We start from the raw sequence: 11,214 nt of genomic DNA, 5'->3' as shown, positions 1-11,214 counted from the left end.
TCTCCAGCATCTCAGTGTCTTGCAGTGAGGGGCACAAACCTGCACGCAGGGTTCGAGGTGCAGCCCCACCAGTGCCGAGCACAGGGGGATGATCCCCGCCCTGGTCCTGCTGGCCACACCATTTTGGCCACAAGCCAGGATGCTGTTGGCCTTCTTGGCCACCTGGGCATGTTGCTGGCTCATGTTCAGCTGGCCATCAGGCAGCGCCCCCAGGTCCTTTCCCACCGGGCAGCTTCCCAGCCCCCTGCCCCCAGCCTGTAGTGCTGCCTGGGGCTGGTGTGACCCACGGGCAGGACCCGATGTCACTGCTAGCCTTGGTGTACCCATACAGTTGGCCTCGACCCATCAGACCAGCCTGCCCAGATCCCTCTGTAGAGCCTTTCTGCGCTCTAGCAGATCAACATTTCCGCCCAACTTGTTGTCATCTGCAGACGTACTGAGGGTGCCCTCGATCCCCTCGTCCAGACTGTCAATATAGACATTAACCAGGGCTGTCCCCAGTACCAAGCCCTGGGGAACACCACGTGCCCAGTGCCAGTGGGATGTAACTCCATTCCCCACCACTCTTTGGGCTCAGCCGCCCAGCCAGCTTTTTACCCAGCAAACAGTACACCCATCCAAGCCATGAGCAGCCGGTTTCTCCAGGAAAAACTGTGGGAAGTGGTGTCAAAGGCTTTACTAAAGTCCAGGTAGACACCATCCACAGCCTTTCCCCATCCACTGAATGGATCACCTTGTCATAGAAGGAGATCACATTCATCAAGCAAGACCTGCCTTTCATAAAGGCCTGTTAATTAAACGTTTTTACTTTTTCAAGTTCCAAGTGAAACTTTGCAGAAAGGGTAATTCTTACTTATTTTCTCTGTATTCAGTTCTGTGAGGTGTGTGGCAGGGTACGGATGACCACATCCAAGGTGGGAAGAGGAGGAAGAGTCTTTGGGTCCACTCTCTGTTGTGGCATTTGGGCTCAATGTGCTGAGCAAGCGCTTGTAAATCAAGCCAGCAAAAATCAAAGACCCCAGTAATGGCTTGGATTAATCTGCTCTGACTTCCATGTCTAAAAGTTAGATGTTAACGTCGGGGCCGGTTGCCTCGGGCTCCTTCCTAGTCGGTGGAGAGAAATAGGCATCTCCAGAGGCCATTTATCTCCTCCCAGACAGGCTGGTCGGATGAATTGCCCTCTGGAGGTGCTGGTCTCTCTCCATTGACAAAGGGAGTTCTGGGTATGTCTTATATATTTATATTAAAACTCTACGGGGGGGTGGGGGGGATGAAGGTGAATCCTGACTGTTGGCATTGAAAGGAGACAGGTCTGCAGCCGTACAGGGACTCTGGGTGCAGAGCTGCAGGGATGCTCTTAGTAGCTGGTGCAAAGCTATACCCAAAGTAAGGGGATAACCAAGTTTTTAGGAGTTGCCCCCTCCCGTGCCTTTTACGTCCCAAGGAATGTTTCCCCACTGAATCTCCCGACCAAAGCTGGAGCTTCGTTTGGCATTACAGTCACATATACTTCATGGTTTGCTATAAAAAACTGGACAGGTGCCCTGCAAGCATTTTGCTGCATGGCTGCATCTCACACGTATGGGTACAAGACCCTTCAACTACTGGAAGACCAGCGAGCAAATTAACGCAGGTTCAACTAGCAAAGATTTGCATGTAGGCACTAGAGTGATGGGCAACATTATAAAATCATAAAACGGAGGAAATGGAAACCCTGGGCTCCTAACTACCAACCCCCTAAGCTCTGCACGTTTTGTCTTGCTAAAAACTATTCCAGAGATGTCAGAAACAAACTACGTACTTCCACAGTCTCTCGTGTCCTCCTTCTGTATTTCAAATGAATAATAGATAAAGGAATCGTTTTATTTAAAGAGAATGAGTTGAATGGAGTTTGCTTGGGAAAAAAATAAAAAAATCCACACAAAAAAGCGCCGTGGCACTCGTCCCTGATTGCTATTATAAAAGAAAACTTTCCTTTTTCATTTATTATTGAAGTAAATTAGGTTGATTGTCAGAAACTTGCGTGTCGGGCGAAAACGTTGCCATTGTGAGTTGCGGTGAGATGAATGCATTTAATTTACCCCTTCTACGTTCAGCAGGCGGCCAGTGAGCGGCTCCGGCACTCGGCTCCCCTGCCTCCTCCCGGCGAGGTGACGGCCAAGTTTCCTGGTGGAATTCCATGGTGGGAGTTTGTTTCTTTGCAGGGGCATCTTGTCCCCCTGCCCTAAAGCTGGGTAGAGAAAAAGAGGACAAGGAGACACGTTGGTTTCTTCCCTCCTCTCTCTGACAGCGTGCTGTAGCAGCCAAGTCCTTGCCTGGTTTGTTGTTGGGTTGATTTTTTTTTTTTCCTTTTTTGAGCCAGAAAACTGCCTGAAAGCTGCTCAAAACAGGCAGGAGTCAGGTGTCGCTTCCAGATTGCCTTGGCCTGCACTTTGCTCCATCGGAGCCGCTGCCCGCGGGGGAGCAAGGCTGCATCCCTGGGCAAGGGATGAATCGGCAGCCGAAGGGGGCTGCAGGCTGGCTGCTTTTTGGAGGCTTGCTGGGTACTGTGGGTACCTAACAGAGTCGTATCAGAGAGACAAAAGTATTTCAGTGCTGCTGTGGGTGGCCTGTGACTTTGTTGGAAGTCAGGCTGTGGATAAACAATGTTCGGCTTGGGACAAGGCACGACAGAACTGTTGGTACCCCTCCAAAAGCACCGTTTCTGATCTTGCTTGGATCAGAGGGATGCTGCTGACTTCAGGCCTGCATCCAGCTCTTCCATGGGTAGATGCAGCTCCCTCCTAGCTTGTGATAGAGAAGACATCATTCCTGTTTTCCTCTGGTGCTTCCAGGTGCCAGGAACAAGTTAAGAGAGTGTTCGCCTTTCGGAAACCAGAGCGGTGGGTTCCTATTAAACACGCTGCAGGAGCGTGGAGAGTATGAGCAGAGCTTCTAACAGGGGTAGCACAAGCAGAAGCATGCCCAAGGCAGGGAACAGCATTCATCAGCCAGGGTTAATGAGACTGATGGAGAGGGAAGATGCTGCCGTTGAGATTTCAGCCCCGGTGCGCGGTGAAGGAGCCATGGAATTTCAGGTTATTGCTTGTTCGCTGCTGGTGCCGCGCAGGCCAGCCAGGCAAAGGCTAAATCCCCACATTTCCACCCGCTGCACACTTTGAGTGCATGCAAATTCACGTCTGGGTCAATGGCGGTAGAGGCTGAGATAGGTGGAAAATTTTGGGGGGAAGCCCGGCTTGGGAGAAGGCATTGGTTGAACTGTGCGTTTTGCTCTTCAATACCAGCGGCGCAGGGAAATCATTTGCTGGAAGAACAAATGAACCCAGAACGAATGAAGGGCAACATCTCGAAGCAGAAAGCAGGGGCGGGGGAAGGGGTTTGCAACCAGGTCTGTGCTAGAAGTGGTTGCTGATATAAATCAGCAGCAAAGGGAAGTCTTAAAGAGGAGAGCGATGCTGGGCTGTGCTCTTTGTGTTAGTTTAATGCGCCGCTCCCGCGTGTTTGTGCTGAATTGGAATGTTTGCAACTTGCTTCACCCGATGCTGTGACCCTGCAATGTGTCCTGGGCGCCTTCCTCTGCCCCACAGTCATGTCTTTAGGCTGTGCAGGAGCCCTGAGTGGTTTTTTGGGGTTGGTTTTTTTTTTTTGTATGGTGCACGGCACAGTGACTACGAGGTGAGCTACATAAAAGCTCCAGTGACTTCTGGCAATCACTGAGCACGAGAGCTGAGGGCAAGAGCAAATGAAGGGCATCATCTTGGAGAGGAAAGGCAGAGAGAAGGAGCCACAGCAGACCTTGGCACTGGAAATGTTTGCCGCTATAATATTGCTGGCTGGAAGCATAATTTCTCCCTCTGCCAGTAGGTCTATGTACACAAAACTTCCACCGCGGTTGCAATTACACGGCTCTAAAGTGTTATTCTGTCATTGCTTGTGGTGCCCAAGGAGCGGGACAACCTGCCCCAGTAACCCGTCCACACCGTATAGCACAGCCTCTTGTATGCAAACACTATTTGGGTGCCTGGCAAAGCCGGGGCAGCTGCTGTGTTTCTTGTCTGGAATTGCAAAATTGAAGCCAGAAGCAACTTCTCAAAAATAATCTCTCCAGCCACCCTTTTGTGCTTTATCCTCACCAAAAGTCAACCGCAAACGGGCAGGAGGAGAAGGTAAAGGGGGAGAAGGTTTCATGGAATTTTTCCCCCATTTCATCGTGTTTGGTTTAGCCTGAATTTCAGGCAAAGTGTGGGCAGGAGGTTGTGACGCCAGGAACCCGACGAGCAGCTAGTATGATAAACTTTGGGGTTTCATGGCAGGGTTGGTCGTGCAGGGTTGTGCTTCCCAAGATCAATTGAGGATCAGCTGCAGCGGTGCAATGAATTTAGGGCCAGAAGGGACTTTTAGATCACATAAACAGCCCCTGGAAAGTCATTAGATACCTCTTTCCTGAGCCTAGGATTTCATGTTTGTCGAACATAAATCTTCCAAAAAGGTGTTCAGGGTTGATTTAAGGATCTCGGGAGATGCTGAATCTAGGACTGCCATTGGTAGTGGATTTTAAAGGTTAATCACCCTCGCTGCTAAACATTTGTGCTGTATTTAATTTGTCTGTCTTTAACTTTTGGTTGTCGGTTATTGCGGTGTCTTCCCCTGCTAGGAGAAATCACTTGGCATTTTCTTCTCTGACCAGACTGGACCTCCCTCTCCTCTCCCCCCCCCCAGACTAAAGAGTTTCTCAGTGTCCTTCAGCCGAGCTGGTTTTTATCACCCAATCTATCCTTGTAGCTCTTTTCCCTTCCAGGTTTCTCCAACTTCCCTTTTTTCCGTTATTTTTTTGAATATATTAGAAAAAAAAAATTACAAAGGCTCTGCAAAACCGAGGGGAAATTTTAAAAGCCAGAAAGGTTCACAGGATGGGAGAGGGTAAGGTCTGTGTCATGTTCCTCCACTGCAGAAACAGTCCTGCTAAGCCCAGGGGGAGCCTGGCTGCTGCTGGGCTGGGGCCAGAAACAGGGAGCGGGGGGGTGGGTAGCCAGGGGGGGAAGCTTTGTGTTTTTTTAAAAAAAATATAATAGATTTTCAATTGCATTTCCTTTAATGAATGAGTCACCCAATTACCACAGCCTGAACACCTGTGCCCGAGATTTGAAGTCTCCAGAGAGACTTTCACTTTTACCAATATTTATTATGATGAGTGTAATCGCATTAGATGGAATGGGCAGGGGAGGGAGGCTGCGGTTGTGGACAGCACCGGGGCAGCGGTGGGTTATCTTCCCCCCAGATGCTCCAGCGGTGTCAGCAGCGGGTGTGATGTGAATTTCCCAGCATGCATCTCCCAGTGATGTCCCCAAAGCATTTTGTCCCTTCCCGTCACGCTAACCCCTCGCTCTCACACGTGCCTGAAGGGGGATGGGAGCATGCTTTGCCCAAAACTCTGCCTGTGCTGGGTGGGCTGGTACCCCAGGACCATCCAGGTAGGGAGAATTTGCCTTGACCTGTTTCCTGGAGACACCAAGGGCTTTTTCCAGGGGGGGCTTAACAAGCCGAGGGGCAACTCAAGGAGCAACTGTGTGCACCTGCATCTGGTTTAACACTTGCAAAGTTGCATAGTCACTGGGGAAAGGAGCTAAAGAAACCTTTAGCTGCAGTAGGAGCTCGGAGAAAGCGGGGGCTTGCCTGCTGAACCCTCAGAGCTGCTGCTCCCTCCTTGCTGGAAAAACCTGTGGAGTTTATCAATGACCACAAAGCACCTGAGCCTGGCAGGGCTGGTAGTGCCACCTGTGATGCTACTCGGAGGAATTGGGTTCTGGCCCTGTCTGGGACTGATTAATTGCCTCCCAGGTGGTAGGTGTTGGTGGGCCACCTCCTCCTTGGATAAAAGGCAGGTGGGAGGGGGTCTGGGCAGATTTGCAGCTTTTTAAGGGGACTGTGTGGTTGCTGGGAGGAGAAATAACTTCACTTTTTGGTGTCATGGGCTGTGCTCAGGAGTTTTGCCAGTAGGTGCGTTGGGCTCTTCTATTTGCTGTCTGGAGACCTGTTTCTTGCAAAATGGGAGAGGGATTTTAGGTATTAATCCCCCTCCCCGTGGCAGGTTGCTTTTGGAGTTTTGGCCAGATCTGGTGATGTTGGTAGCGTGTGATGCAGCACTTTGCAGTGGTTGCTCTCCATCTGCTCTATTTCTTCAGGTTGAGCTCTAGCTCCAGGGATGCCTTTGAGCCCCCTCGTGCCTGTGCGTGGGCTGCTAGCCCAGGAGGTGACAGGGTCTCTGGTTTGAGCTATTGGCTGTGTGGCTGGGGGGGTCTGGGGAGAAGGGATGGGGAAGGTGGGTGTGCAAGATGCAGTAAGAGGGAAATGCTCTTTGCTCCCTGTGCCCTGCTAAGTTTGAAGTATGTTCAAGGCTGTGCTTTCTCCTGCTGCGCCCCTGCAGAGCACAGAGGCTTGGCTATGTGTTTTGTGGAAGAAATGCTGGTAAAACCAGTGCTCAGGGGAGGGCCCTCCTGGTGTGTTATGTGCTACCTGTGTTCTCTGCTTGCATCTCATGCAAGCAAGCCTTCCCTGGAGCAAACTAGTGTTGCATCCCTTAAGATAGCAGGGAAGGGGCTACAATGCATGGTGCCCCTCTCTCCTCTGGGGTTGCTCTGGCTTGGGCAGCAAAAGAAGGCGCAGACCAGTCCCAGCTGGAAATTATGGCTGTTTCTTGCTTGGATGTAAAATGTCTGGGGGTGTTGGGGGTGTGTGTGTGAAGGCGAGTTTGCAGCAGCCAGTGCAGGGAAGCCAGGTGCTGCAGGGGTTGGGAAACCTGCACTTTGGAGGTGTGGGGGCCAAGACTGCTCGGTTTGCTCTGGTTTGTTGCCTCTGGCAGGCTGGTGGGTGTTCTGAGAAGGGAGCTAGCTAGCATCTTGCCCGGTACCTTGGCATCCCTCCCACTGCGGGGTCTGTGAGGTCAGGGCTGGAGGCTCCTTGCGTGGGGATGGGTGAGCAGTCGCAGAGCATCGCCCAGGCAGTGGGCTGCAGCTCTGCGGAGACAGAGGTATAATTATCCTGGCTCCTGTCGCTCTTTCTGCTCTGCCAATGCTTCTGCAGGCCAGAGGGCTGAACTGATGTATTTATGCACCTTCCCCTGTCTGTGTTTAAACAGCACCTTGGAAAATGCAGTAAAAGAAGCCACAACTCTTCTCAGTGTCCTCTAGGGGTTTTAATTTATTTTTATTGTGTTGGATGCTTGCTTCATTGTGGTTTTTGTAGCTTTTTTTCCCCCCCCCCCCCCATTGCTGGAAGTTGGCTTTACTGCAGAGCAGAGGTGGTGCAAAGAAATAGAGGCCACTGAATTGCAGAGTGTTAATAGGTATAGTAGGACAAGATAGCATGGAGGGATGTGGCAGAGCTCCCAATAAGCTTTGGGGGTTAGTGTTTAATGGTGAGTCTGCATCTTTCCCCACAGCTGAAAGTGTTCTGGGTCTGTCTTCACTGGGGCACAACCTGAATTTCCCGCTGGCTGTCTGTGCAGCCAGGCACTGCTCCTGCATACTTGTGTACGGATCCTGGTGTGGGCTGAGGATGCTGAGTGCTTGAGGACAGTGTTCCCCCTACCCCCCCACCTCCCAAAAAATAAATAAATGTGGAATTACTCATGTTTTCCAGCTCAGGATAGGACAGTGCAACAGGGAAGATTTCTGTGAGTCTCCTTAGGGCACATTAAAAAAAAAACCAAACCAAACCCGAACTGTTAGAAATTGGTGGGGTTTTTGCTTCCACTGGTGACTAAACTAGCATGAAACAGTTGTAATTTTCTGCATCTTGTGTGAATGAGCATCCTCTTCTTGTTGCAGGCAGGGCCAGGCTGATTTACAGCCATGTTGACCCTCCTGGCTGTGCTGGACTGCTGCATCACCTCAAGGAGAAGACACCTGAGGTACTGTAAACTGTTGGGGTTTTTGGGTTTTTTTCCTGTGATTACAAGATGATTTGCATCTGAAGGGTGTAAACCTGTTCTCAAAGCATTGAAGGTGGCTTATACTGTGTGTGAGGTGTGAAGTTGCCCACACAGTGAGTTTTTTGGAGTGTGGCTTCACCTGGCTGGTGTGGGTAACCCTAGTTAATCCAGAACTGGAAGCTGTTGGAAGTGATTTGGAAAACCTGGAGATGTTTAAAGCTTATGAGGCTTTTGACCCGTCTCATTTATGCTAGCCTCTTGTGTGGCTGAGGGAGAAGCTTAGAAATGTGAAATACGGTGTGAAATCTTTTGAGATCTCTAAGTCGCGTACATATACACATAAGCGCTTCCATCTCCTTAAAACTTCATCTCTCCTTCCTCAGTCGATCCATGCCTGGTTGTGTTATGCTGCTGCAGGTGGGGACAGAGTGGGTAGGAGCAGGTGAGGGACATGACTTGCTCTCTCCATCCCCCTTCCCCAGCCGCATCCTGCCCCTCTGCCTCCTTTCCTCCCTGTGCCCCACCAGCACCCAGCTGCAGCATCCTCATGCAAATCCTGTCTCAATGTGGGGACAGGGGGAACGCAGGCTGGGGGCTGCACATTTAAGGCTTATATGGGCTTTTTAAAATATTTTTTTTCTCCTGTTGTATTTTGCAAAGCTGAGAACCATGTCAGAAAAAGTCTGTTAGGCTGGGAAATTAATATTTCTTCTGAAACTCAAGTTTTCAGAATCTACCTGTTTTTCATACGCGGGTTGTGTGCTCTTCCTGCTGTTTTTCCTAGCAGATGCTTTGCTGTTGCAAGGCTCAGACCTGTCAGTCGTGCTCTGGATCTCTCCTCTGCTGTGCAGCCATTTTATACAGTCTTTGGCCTTGGAAAAAAGTTAAGCATATGCCGGCTGGTCTCGAAGGTGTAGGGGTGTGGGTGGGCTGTGTGTCATCTTTGCAAAGATATTGGGGGGGGGGGGAACCCCCAAACCTCTATCATTTTGCAAGTTCCAGCTGTTAAAGGGTGGCCCTGTGGTTGCTGGCTCTGAGTCCCATCCCATCTTGCTGTCTCTAGTCCCTGCCGCTGCTCTGGTCCAGCGCTGGCATCCCACAGCGCTTCTGCAGTGCCAGTGGTGAGATCTGAGGGCAGAGGCAATCTTTCTTCCTCCTGTAGCATCAGAACTGTGTGAGAGCCCCTTCCGGAGGCTGCTGCAGTGGGAAGAAGGAAGGAAACAGCAAGGAAAGGCAGAAAGAGGGAGAAAAATTAAGGTTTTTGGAGCTGACTTGCTCATTTCCCCTCAACGATCCCGAGCTGTTCCAGTCATTCAGTGATGCTGTGTATTTGTCACCTAATTTCATCCCAAACACCTTAAACTGAAAATAAAGCACTGTTTAATAAACAGCAGCCAGCGTTTCATTTCCCTGGATGTTCTGGTAGCAACTGCTCATTATTCCAATGATTTCCCCCCACTGTAATTATTCGGAACCGACTGTTCACAGATTCCTATATTGACTTGTATATCTGTACACGCACATGCTGAAATATGTATATATTTTGGTGTCCTATTGAAAATTCAATAGGCTCCAATTTCAGTTGCTATTGCCTTCCCCCCGTGCCTCCCCTCTCCAATTTGCCGATGCTACAGCTGCACGATGGAGAAGAAAGGATGCAGCGTCTAGCGCGGACGTAAACAGCAACGTCCAACTGAAATGGGCAGAGAAAAATTACTTCCTTGTACTACCACGCTCTTGACAAGAGCTGGCTCTTTCTTTTTTTCTTTTTTTTTCCCCTTCTTCCCTTCTTTTTCTACCACGTTCAATTTTCTGGCTCTGCCGGGCAGGTTACAGAACTAATCTTGAATGTGCTTTGAGCCTACTGTATAACATGACAAGCCTTTAAAGACTGGGGTGGGGGAAGAAGGAAATGGAGCATGTGGGGAATGCAATTAGTTTGGGGTGGCAGCGTGAGTGGGAGAAGCTAAAATTGCAAACGTGGGTTATTTGGGGGAAAATAAATCTTGTTCCTCCCAGGGCTGGCTTACCTGGGTTTCTTGTGGGAGACATGAATTAGACAGGGGGGGGAAAAATTCCCTAGATGGTCTGCAGGGTCTGAAATGGCATTTTCATCACAAGAAGTGTTTTGTAATGGATGCATTTATTTTTTTTTTTTTCCCCCTCTGGAGTACAAAGGCTGTCATGTTTGAGGCCTGCCAAGGTCTGACCAGTAATTAGAGGCTTGGCTGGATTCACAGGTGTTGCACCAGCTCTCAAAAGCCAAATAGATGCTGGTGTGTTTGAGCATCTCTGCTGTGCTGAGGATGGCCCTTCCAGAATTGAAAATATTGGTCAATAAAGAGCACCTGGTGGCTTTCTGGGTGTTCCCAGGTCCTGGTGTGCTTGCTCAAAGTGAGATCACCTGGGACATCAAGGGGGCTGCAGGCTGCTTTATTGCCCACAAGCCAAACTGGTGCCCTGGGTGGTGGCTGAGCCATGGCTGTCTGGCTGTGGCTGCTAGCTTGATGGGCTGGAAAAGAGCTGTGCACGTGCTTCTGCTGCAAAAATTAGTATCTCATTGTCGGTGTTGAAAAGCTGGTTAGAATTGTGAAAGTCTGAGAGTTCTGAGGGCAGGTATTTTAAAACTAGTATGTCTTGCAATACCTTCTCCAGGACAGACCCAGGCAGCTGACTGAGTCGGTCTTCACTCCCAAAGTCTCGGAGAAGGTTGTAGAGAGCTTGATGAGGGGGGTGGGGGGGGGTGCAGGGGGGAGTGTGGGGAATTGAAAAGAAACATAGGGATGTGCCAGGGCTGTGTCACCCTCAAGCCCAGAAGCACACACAAAGTAGTAAACATCCTCTATTGCCTCGAGCCATCTGTTTGCAGAGTCTTTACCCATGCAACAGTGCCTCTTCCCCAGGTAGACTTGTTGCCTCCTTGTAATCTGTAGGTAAATAAACACCTAATCAACTGGAAAGCAGGGAGTGGAGGCGGTGAGCTGTGATAAGAGTCTGGTTGGGACAGGGACTAACTGCAGCACGTGCTCCAGCAGGCGGGTGATGGAAAACCTTGTTGTAAAATCCTTGGAATAAGGAGGAATCTCTTTTGTTTGGGGAAAGAAACTGAAAATAGTGGGAGCAGGCGGGCTGGCCGCTGAGCATCTCTGCAGAGGCCCTTACCACCTTGGTTTACTTCTGTGTTACAACACGCTTGATTTGGGGAAATTTTATTCTCTAGGTAGCATGGGTGACTGGTCCTGGTGTACCGGGCGAGGGCATGGATTGCAAGCACGGCACTGTGT

General features: G+C 50.1%; 1 protein-coding gene across 1 annotated transcript in view; it reads left to right on the top strand.

Moving 5' to 3' along the window:
- Positions 1–7,835: 7,835 nt before the first annotated feature.
- The window catches only part of LOC102047355 (protein CEPU-1), a 361,978-nt gene continuing 358,599 nt past the window's right edge, over positions 7,836–11,214 (top strand). Inside the window, exon 1 of the mRNA XM_055728658.1 lies at positions 7,836–7,909. The gene's annotated coding sequence lies outside the window, so the exon portion shown is untranslated. The remainder of the gene's footprint in view (positions 7,910–11,214) is intronic.

This window comes from Falco cherrug, chromosome 17 (assembly GCF_023634085.1).
Source record: "Falco cherrug isolate bFalChe1 chromosome 17, bFalChe1.pri, whole genome shotgun sequence".
Taxonomy (NCBI): domain Eukaryota; kingdom Metazoa; phylum Chordata; class Aves; order Falconiformes; family Falconidae; genus Falco; species Falco cherrug.
This window is presented reverse-complemented; position numbering and strand designations above follow the sequence as displayed.